Below are 11,822 nucleotides of genomic sequence, written 5' to 3'. Positions count from 1 at the left end.
TTACCAAAATACAAGTTGTTACAATATCTCCCCCTTTGGAACATTCGTACTCGAATGAGATCACACTAAGTAGAACATGGGTTGACATCATTTAGAAACCCCAATTCAAGCACACAACATGCAATTTACATAACTCAACATATCAACGTAAAGAGTGCTTCGAAAGAGTTAGTACCATAGTTTCAAAATTCTCTGGAAAAGAAGAGATGTGGGTATCTCTTCTGCATATCCTCCTCAGCCTCCCAAGTAGCTTTATGGACAAATTGATTTCTACATAAGACCTTGGATGATCCAATCTCCTTTGTTCTCAACTTCTGAACCCGACAGTTAAGAACTAAACAAGTATCTCCTCATAAGATAGCATGTCCTTGATACCAATATTCTAAGTAGATAAAATAAGTGAAGGATCACCCATAAACTTCTTCAACATAGAAATGTGGAATACCAGATGGACTATTTCTAACACTGACGGTATCTCCAACCGATACTATACATGGTCAATTCTCTTGGATATCCTATAGGGATCAATATACCTAGGACTGAGCTTCCCCTTCCTACAAAATCTCATAAAACTCTTGATGGGTTAACCTGTCAGGTAAACCCAATCATCTACCTCAAATTCCAAGTCTCTTCTCCTAACATTTGTACAAGATTTTTGACGACTTTGTGCTATATTAAACCTTTATTTAATAATTTTTACTTTCTCCATAGCTTGATGAACCAAGTCTGGTCCTATCAATCAGGCTTCACCAACCTCAAACCATCCAATGGGGGATCTACATCTTCGCCCATAAAGAGCCGCACAAGGAGACATCTGGATGCTAGAGTGATGAATGTTATTGAAAGAAAACTCTATGAGAAGTATGTAATCATCCTAATTAACTTTGTAATCTATTACACTAGCTGTCAACATATCCTCAAAAGTCTGAATCGTACTTTGTGCTTGACCATCAGTCCGTGGGTTGAAAGAAATACTCAAACTTACCTTCAAAGCAAACCTTTCTTGAAGGACTTCCAAAATTGTGTGGTGAATTGTCACTACTAAAATAACTGCATTTAGCAACGACATCGTCACTAGTTAGTTGCAATTTCGCTCGTTGCTAACAGAATTAAGTCTCTAATTCGTTGCTAAGTGGGTTTAGCAATGGAATTTGTTGTTTAGCTACAAATTTTCTGTCGCTAAATCCAATTTTTTAGTAGTGTGTAAATCTCTATCCGAAATGATAGACACAGGAACTCCATGAAGTGTGACTATCTCTTGAATATATAATCTGGCATAATCTTGTTCTAAATAAGTAGTCTTTACTAACAAGAAATGGGCTGATTTAGTCATCCGATCTACAATCACCCAAATAAAATCTTGTTGGAATCGAGACCGCTACAAACAGCTTATGAAATCCATATTGATTATCTTCCACTTCCATTTTGGAATATCTACATTTTGAGCCATACACCAAGCCTTTGGTGTTCTACCTTGAGTTTTTTTTTTTTTTTTGCAATTCGGACACTTAGCGACGAACTCCGCAATACACCTCTTCATACTACATGATACATCTTTGTGGAATCAGGATGAATTGAATATCTCGAGTTATGAGCTTCCTCCATAATCCTCTGTTGGAGTTCATTCACCTTTGCTACACACAATCTACCTTGATATTTCAATACACCATCTCCCCCTTGTTCAAAAGTTATCACCTTTTACTTATAAATATTTGCCTTTAATTCAAGCAAAATACGTTCTTGGTCTTGTTTCTCCTTTACCTAAGACACTAGTGATGATTCATTACCATTCATCACCACCGCTCCACCTTCACTGAAATCTAACGACATGACTCTCATGCGCGCAGGTATGTGAACAACTTTGGTCAATTTTTTCTTGCCTTCCTTTAAATGGGTAATACTACCTGTTATGGCGTAATTTTGGTATCTTTAGAAAAATCACCTTTTTAAAATGTTCTAAGTATAAAACAAATTGATAAAAATACTTAGAAAAGAGTCGCCACTTAATTTTTTCAAAACAAATTAAGAAAACTTAATTTAAAGACTCTAGAATATTAAGTCTTCATAAATTTAGAGGAAATTGGTAAGTTCTTATTTACGCTTCAAGGTCTTTAAGACATTTGAAGAATCCGGTAACATGCTGTTATCCTACGACTTGGTTAAATATTTGACTATTTTTGGAGAAAAGGATTTTGACATAAAAATAATAATTTACGACGTTCGATTTGTTTTAAATAAAGTACACATTTTATTTATTTTTTAAATATTTTTTGAAGGAAAGGACCTAAATAAAGCATTTGAGTTAAAACGCATCTGATTCAGGTTTTAACAAAGACTAGTTTATTAATATTATTTGCTTCATTTTAGAATAAAAATTTAATCAAATTTAGTTATTTAAAGTATGAGAACCATTTTAAAGATATTCAACAAAAATAAGGAATTTCATTAACATAAACTAACATAAAGAACACGGTTCACCTTTTGGGGATTTGATTGAGTTACTTAATAATTTTAAAGCTACGGTTGAATAAAAAAACACAAATACCACAATTAAATAATTTATGAATAAGAGAGGAAGAATTTGGGCGCTTCTTGGGCCTGCTGCAGCTGATTTGGGCTTCAGCCTTATTTCTACCCTTTGAAACCCCGTGTATACAATAAATGTATAACGTTGTATACATGTAATTTCTTAGCCCTTTTTTTCTGTATCGAACTGTATATTAACCATACAGTCCCCTTTAATTCCTGCAACCTACATTTCCATTTATGGCCGCATATTTGTTGCACTGAACCTGTATATCACGTATACCCAAATGTATACGGGCTGTATATCAGCCTCCTTTTCAGCTTTTCGACACCTATATTTTGCTTCTCTTGCACGGTATATTAACTTTGGTCATAGAATAGTGACTAGGGGCTAACTCGAGAGGCATTCAACTAGGGAAATGCAAGGATTTGAGTCAAATAGACTCCTGAATGCCACATGTAAACAAAGTAAGGAAAAAAAATTAATTAGGAGTGACTCAAAATTATTCATAAGCAATTTTTCCAATAGAAGACAGTAGGAAACTATAAGATCATCCATTATTAACAGTAACAAAACATAGAGAAAGATCTGAATAAATTGAAATACTACTAAGGCATGTTATGTATCTAATAAAATAATGAAATAAAGTAAATAATGTATAACACTATGTACTAATGAACATATATCTATCATGAGAATGCTAAGAATGAGAAAGACTCATTTTTTCACAGTTTGGCTACTATAAAACATATTAAATATAAGGACAAGGAAAGTTGTACTTTAGAGTTTTGAAACATGAGAAATTATGAGCAATAAATGACAAAATGCATTCCTCTTCTCATAGTTTTTAAAGAAGTAGTGATCAAGGAGGCATTTGGGGAACTAGTACACTAGAGGGGATAAAAATAAATTTCTATATAGACACATAGATTTAAATCCAACATCAAACCCAAATAAAAGATGAAAACTTGATCAAAAGCTATTAAACTTGCACTTGAACATATCGGATATCTATCAAACTAGACTCAACAGATGTATGACTAAAGGATATAAAATAAACCTTGAGAAGTAACACAGTGATCTATGCAATGGATAAGAATTATAAATGACACTAAAGTAATATCAAAAGAAAATAATGGCCAAGTAATATTGAATGCATAACTACATTATGAGTCTTAAGATATTGAAACAAAGTTCCAAACATATAATTCTAACATAAACATCAAAACAGTGCACATAGAGATCATTTTCAAAAAAAGAATTATAGGCATCACACATTTATGAAAATGACTTAACAGAGAGAAAGTCATTACTACAGAGACAAATTATGACAAAATTGGATAGTGTAAACAAACTCATTAACTGAAATAAACTAAGATTAGAAATGAATTTTACCTTTCTCGGAGCAGCCAACTGGGCACGAGCTTGTCCACGAAGAAACTTCCACCACCACAAGTGAGATTTTAATGAACTTGAAAACTTAAAATTATGTTTTTTCTCAACTCCCTACCTTAAACTTCAAAAATCATTCGAAGCATGTATTAAAGAATGAAATCGTCTCCCTATCGATTTCCTTTTTTTTTAAACTCCCCCATAGCTCCTCTCTAAAACGTAATGCCCCCTCATTGTGACCCAAAGAGATGAATAAATAAATGGAAATTAGGGGAAAATGGTTGTAATTTTGAATTTGAATTCATATACCCTTGTTATGGCAACAGTTAAAAAGATTCGAAAAATCCCTTAAATGGGGGAAAGGGCACGGCGACGTGATGGCTGCTGCAGGCGCCAATGTTGACAGGAGTAGCACCACAATTTAGTCGTTTCCTCACTGACAGAAGAATAAGAAAATGTAGGGGGTAGCGTCGGTTGGTATTGGCCGATCGTTGCTAAGTATTGTATTCTGATGGGTTTTCTTTTGGTATTGTAATAGGGCTGGAAATTATGAAATTTGGGTGGGCCGCTAAATAGGTCAAAGGTTTGGGCCGTTGCTGGCAGAAAATTGGCCCATTTGTGGTCTTATATGTGAGGTAAGGGTCAGATTGAAATTCATAATTAGGCCCTATAGCCAATTGAATTTAAGATTTTAGCCAAATTAAATTTAATTAGTAATTCGACTAAAAATTAAATAAGACGAATAATATCGATTAATCATTGAATTTCTTAATCTTAACGAAATAAAATAATTAATTTGATTATAAAAATAAAATTTTAATACAACTAATTAACTCAAAATAATAAACTATTAAATAATTAAAAAAAACTAACCAGATATGTAATCAAAAAAAATCTTTTGAGACGATTTTCAAATACTCATAAAATATAGCAATTATATACATAATTATATAAAACATATATATTAGCTAAAAACCGTAAAAAGTGACAACTATTTAAAATAACTTGAAAAATATTTTAAATTTTACAAATTCAACTATTTCAAATCATTTGTAATTTAAGAAGCTCGATGATTAATTTGTATTGTGGAGGTCCAAAATTGGTGCCAACAACTGTCACTCGTTTGAGTTGGATTGATGAAAGAAATTTGAGCAAATGAAATTGAAAAACCCAATTTTGACTGAGAAACATCTTCATATTTAGAAAAGGGATTGGTACATACTTTAGGAATTATGGCCGAATCCCAGAAATGTTTTCCCTACATATCGTAGGCTATATGAGAATTCAAGTCACTTGTAGTTTGATAAACTTGATTTGACGCACGACTTTGAAAGAACTCAAAAGTTATTTCGATATCGAATTATGGATAGACCGGAATGCTAGGGAATAAGATTTGAGAGAGAATATCGGGGAATAATTGAGTTTTCAACATTGAGCCAGCCTACATATCCCTCAACTTAGGGAATCAGGCTACTCGTAGTTCGACTCAATCAGTTAAAAAAGAAATCTAGTATGCTAGATGACCTTTTGTTCTAGAAGAGTGACAAATAATTGGAGTATGAAAAAGATGTTTGCAACCTATTAGCCATAAATGTAGAGCTCTACACATACATAAGTAAGAACTTACACAGACATAATTTTCAAAGCTCTTGGTGTATTGTCAGTTGGATTGAAAAGTTGCTTCCGATGAATATCGATTCTCCGAATGCGAAACTAAAGCGATAAACCTAAAGAAAAATCCACATGCCTTCTGATAGGTGTGTGGTTTGATTTTGGTGGAAGTCGCTCCCCAGCTCGCATCCTAAGAGTTTGATACTCCACGTTGTGCTGCATCCTTATTGATATCGTTTGCACGATGCTTTTTTGTTATGTTCTTGCACATTTCTTATATGTCTGCACACTCAAAGTAGATGACTAGTGGACATAACATTGCTTTAACTAGCGGCTTGAATAAAATAAAAAGAAAGATCATTTATATAATAAATGTGCATATCTTTGTGGATAAGCATAAACATATTTTCAACTAGATGATAAAATAATGAAGTATTTAGAGTATAATATAATGAACACTACTTTCGAACTCGTATATCAATTGACTCATAATTTGCTGAGGACTTGGAGATGTTATTTATTGTTTTGTTCATGATGAACCCTAATAATCTCTGCGACGAGCTAGATGGCTTGACAATAATCCAACTTTAATGAGGTGGATGCTCGATAATAGTCCAACTGTAACGACATGGATGACTTGATAATAGTCCAACTGTAACTACGTGGATGACTCGATAATATTCCAACAGTAAAGAGGTGGATGCTCCATAATATTCCAACTATAATGAAGTAGATGATTTGATAATATTTCAACTGTAATGAGGTGGATTGTCATGACCCGAGAGTACACCCTAAAAGAAATGAAATTCTCGAATCATGGCACGACGTACTTGACCTCTCGGAGGTCTTGTACAAGCCCTTTGACATCATTCATTGCATACATGTATGAAAAGTAGTGCAGAATTAACACTCTTCACACGAAATAGTAATACTTCAAAATATCTTGTTCACGAAAAATCATAAGGAATAAGGTTAAGTCTCAAATTCTCTATCTTAGACACACGAATATCATGGGACACGACCTATATATCAAAATATAGAAATATCTATCTCTATTACAATACTTTTAACAACGAAAACATAGTGATGTCCTCGAATTTATTGAAGGCATACCCCAACTTTGCTTGAATGAATACTACTCCAATCTTTCACTTCAAAGACTCCTCTCAAATGTCACCTACACCTTTAGAGATAAACAAAATATGGAGTTACTACATTAGAATGCACTAAGTATGGTGACATACATTTAAAATCATGCTAAAAGGACATTTGTATAAAACATGCTCTCTAAAGTACAAGTATAAGAGACCACATTAAGTAAACATAAGCACATATAGTCACATTCCACAGTATATCATCAAGATCACTTCAAATCACATATAGATGACACCCTTCGACAAAAGGTTATTCTAAGGCTCACTTGAGTGATTTGTGAAGCAACCGCCCATACAACCCCTTCAAACACACCAAAGTGATCCTAAATATTACCTAAGATAAGATTATTCCCATTTCATACATTTAACTTCCTACCTAGAATTACTCTAAGACTCACCTAAGTAAGACAGAAAGGGACCTCCTATACACCCTCTCCAAGTCTACCTAAGCAATCATTAAAGTTAATCTAGATAAGTACATTTTCATTAACATGCAATTAAATTAAGTCATTATGTTCATTGAACCATTTAAGAGACATTCAACACTTAAGGACTTTCACATATTGGTCTTGGAGAAGACCTAGGGAACCAACATACTGACATCTTCAAATCTTACTTGTGTCATGTCTAGATACCGTCCCACTCCACTACATAAACTTCATAGACCTTATCTAACACTAGCATATATCCCACATGATGAGAATAGACAATAACTGACATATACCATACTATCTAGGCATGGAATCCGAAGTCTTCCCTACTCCGATGGAGGGTGTTCTACTTGTCAAGGGTAGAACTAGGACACACCCCATGTAGGCACATGGTAAAGAAATAACATAGGTTTGTTTTTACTGTAATCTCATCTAAATAAGAGTCACTCGCCAAGCATATTCTCTCGGTGCTAGCCTTTGTTCTCATAAAATAATTCAATAAAGGAGCATATGAAGAGGTACCATATAGAAGTCGCAACCAAATCATATTGCACCTTACCAAAGGGGGTCACTAGGGCTGCCGCACAATGGTCAAATAGGATAGCTCAATGGCATTCTTAAGGATGATTTCATGTAGTTCCACCCAACCAACCCCTAAGTCCATCTTTCACACAAGAAAGATACCGTTACGGCTTCCAACTTCAAGGATATCATAACTTTCATTCTAAAAGGTTCCACATCAATGACCTTTTTAACTATATTCAAGATCATATTCCATCATACATACACATTCATGACAATGTTTCTTTAGCCTACTAATTCAAGAGTCATATTCATATTCTTCATGTATCAAGTAAGGTACATAGGTTCAATAAAACAAGACACACTTTATTTACATATTATCATATGTACAATATCATTCACGTAGCACATAGGGTCAACTCAGTATACTTGCAAGTCACCCTACACACTTCTATAGAAACATCATCATAGTTCATCATAAGACTCATATAGTCAACTAGGAAGACTCACACTCTAACATCAAGAATACAAATATAATGCATCACTATAGCCTATCATGATCAAATATAATGACTTAGAAGAACACATACTTTGACTTCACATATACACATAAGCCATATAGACCTTAACAATGATCACATATCCAAGTTGTATCATGAAAATATCATAATTTATAAAGTAATGCAAACGAGGCCACATTCTTTCACAATTCATAAAGTAATGCTGATGAGGCCACATTATTCACAAGTATAACATATAAGCACCGCCACCATAAGTGGACCATACAAAACATCATCATTGATACACCAATACTATACAAAATAGGGAAGGTTAGTTCAACATACAATCATTCCATCTAGAACAACTCCAATCCATAGCCAATTCAACCAATTCAATCCATAAAGGCACTTACCAATAGCCATAGTCAACAATTCAATCAAATAATCACAATATACATTGAACCAAGATAATACAATATGAATTTCATAAATTTAGGACAGACTAATACAATTGTAGAATGTTTATTACATAATTCAATAGCCTAAATCAAACTACACTAGAAATCAATAAAATTGAGGCATGATCAAAATCACCAAAAATATAACCAAAATAAGGATTTTATGATTTGCATGGATTCATACGAATTTCGATATAAAATCATTCAATTAACCTTAATTCAATCATAAATCATTGCTTCAAAACGTCATATGCAAGAACCCGTGGCTAGATATCAAAATAGGACAATTCATCTTTTGAGAAGTCTTGAAAATCACTTCGAAGATTGTCTCCTTGAATAAATAAGATTCAAGGATGAAAAATCATACATTAATGAAGATTATACACGAAATTGAGAGAAAATTGATTGAGAAATCAAGCTCCAAGCTCCAAGCTCCCTTCAAGCTTCAGTGGAGTTCTTGAGAGTTATTCTTTGGGTTTGGGGTTTTGATTTTGATTAATGACTTGGCTAAGGGTTCTAGACTTATAAAACTACTTAAAATAACAATAAAATCCCTTAAATAACAACCCAAACCATATTTATAATACTAGGTGAATTTCCCAAAACACCCTATCCTTGGCCGAGACACTTACAAAAAACTTGCAGGTGTCAATCGACGGTTCCCATCAACGCCACGTAGATCCATCGATGGGCCGTGCTGGCAATCTTTCGATTGGATCAGAGACTCTACATTTTGGAGCTTTAGCCCTAGACTAAGTGTCAACCTACTCCCTAAACGACGGGGCGTTGATGGACCTATGGTCCGTTGATTGCTCCTCGTTGGTTGGACTGGTTTTGACAACTTTTTCTCACGAGTTTGGTCCTCCTCAAGGACGCTTTGGTTGGTCCTTGGGGATTCGTTCCTAGATGTTTCCAACTCAAATACACTCATATAAAAGTTATAAACCTCGCACATCAATTTCAACAAAAACGAACACGTAAATCATGTAAAGGCATACCTAAACACACAAGCATGTCTCAAGGCAAAACTTTCGAACGTCATGGACGTTCTTCAACGTTTGACCTCCAAACATCACCAAACTTTAGACACTGCCTATAAACCTCATTAAAAATATTTTAATACTTTAAGACCTCATGACACACGTGTTAGGATCTAGTTTCACCTAAGTCATTTTAGAGGTGTAACATGGATGCTCGATAATATTCCAATTGTAACGAGGTGGATGGCTCGATAATATTCCAACTGCAATGAGGTGGATGCTCGATAATATTGCTACTGTAACGAGGTGGATGAATCGATAATAGTCCAATTGTAACGAGGTGGATGACTCGATAATATTCCAACTGTAATGAGGTGGATGCTCAATAATTTTTCAATTGTAACGAAGTGGATGGCTCGATGATATTCCAACTGTAACGAGGTGGATAACTCAATAATATTTCAACTATAACGAGGTGGGTGCTCCATGATATTTCAAATGTAATGAGGTGGATACTCGATAATATTTCAACTGTAATGAGGTGGATGTCTCGATAATAGTCCCATATAGTTCAAAAAATAGGAACCGAAATTGACAAAAAATATAGGAACCACTTATGGGGTGGATCGCCCAACAAGACTAAATACTAAAGTATTTGATCAGCCAATCAAAACACATAATTCCATTATGGGGTGGATACCCAACAAATATGAAATCTTGACAATGACATTGTCAAGAAACATGTATGCATAAATAGCTTCATGACAATCATACTAAAAGAACTAAATTGATGTATATGCACGTCGCGACTATGATTCTCTCTTTAAAAGAAGGAATTATCGAGGTGTATAACTTAATTCTTTCGTATGAAGACTAAAGTAACTCTCGTTTTCTTTGATAAACTCAAATAAATTTGAGTTTGTTGTTGACATTTTCAATCATTATCGAAAACTTGTAACGATTTGATAACTTTGACTAACATTGAGATAATGTGGTCACAAACATTTTTTATCAACTCCCGAACTTAAACTTCTGAAACCATTTGAAGCATGTATTAGAAGATGAAATCGTTTCCCTATCGATTTCCTTTTTTTTTTATTGAAACTCCTCAACTGATCCTCTCTAAAACTTAATCCCCCCTCAGTTGTGGCAAAAAGAGATGAATATTAGATGGAAATTAGGGGGAAACAGTTGTAATTTTGAATTCGTATGACCTTTTCGAGGCAATAGTGAAAAAAATTTGAAAAATCCCTTAAAATAGGGAAAGGGGACGGCGATGTGATGGCTGTTGCAAGCTCTGATGTTGACCGGATTAGCAGCACAATATAGTCGTGTTCCTCGGTGACAGAAGAAGAAGAAAACGTGGGGGGTAGGGTCGCTTGGTATTTGCTGATTGTTGCTGGGTATTGTATTTTGATAGGTTTTCTTTTGGTATTGTAATAGTGATTGAAAATTATGAAATTTCAGTGGAATGATGAACGGATAAAAGGTTTAAGCCAATGTTGGCTGATAATCGGCCCATTTGTGGTCTTGTATATGAGGTAAGGGTCATATTGGAATTTATAATTTGGCCCTATAGCCAATTGAATTTAAGAATTAAGTCAAATTGAACTTAATTAGTAATTCGGCTACAAATGAAATAAGACGAATGATATAGATTAATTATTAATATTCTTAATCTTAACGAAATAAAACAATTAATTTCATTAAAACAATAAAATTTTAATACAAACTAATTAACTCAAAATAATAAACTATTAAATAATTAAACAAACAAACCAAATATTTAATCAAACAAAATCTTTTGAGACGATTTTCAAATATTTATAAAATATACTAATTATATACATAATTATGTAAAACATATATATTATCTAAAAATTGTAAAAAGTGACAACTATTTAAAATAACTTGAAAAATATTTTAAATTTTACAAAGTAAATTATTTCTAATCATTTGTAATCTAAGAAGCTCGATGATTAATTTGTATTATGGAGGTCCAAAATTGGGTGTCAACACTGCCCATAGATAAACTACAAAAAGCATCAGCAACAACGTTAGTCTTACCTAGGTGATATAGAACACTAATGCCATTATCGTTGAATAACTCCAACCACCTCCTCAGTTTGAGATTAAGATCTTTCTATGTGAAAACATGCTAAAGACTCTTGTTATCGGTGAACAGAAAAACATGACCACCATATATATACTGATACCATATTTTTAAAGCAAATAATACAACAACAA

The 11,822-nt window shown here is 33.6% G+C and overlaps 1 long non-coding RNA gene across 1 annotated transcript; it reads right to left on the bottom strand.

The window, feature by feature from the left end:
* Positions 1–2,523: 2,523 nt before the first annotated feature.
* LOC107014384 lies at positions 2,524–4,422 on the bottom strand. Its single transcript, XR_001456226.2, has 2 exons — positions 3,923–4,422; positions 2,524–2,972 (listed from the first exon to the last, which is right to left on the bottom strand). It is a non-coding gene; the product is annotated as an uncharacterized LOC107014384 (long non-coding RNA).
* Between the last annotated feature and the right edge of the window lie 7,400 nt (positions 4,423–11,822).

Source organism: Solanum pennellii, chromosome 3 (genome assembly GCF_001406875.1).
Source record: "Solanum pennellii chromosome 3, SPENNV200".
Lineage (NCBI taxonomy): Eukaryota > Viridiplantae > Streptophyta > Magnoliopsida > Solanales > Solanaceae > Solanum > Solanum pennellii.
Note: the sequence above shows the minus strand (reverse complement) of the source record. Positions and strands in the feature narration are given on the sequence as shown.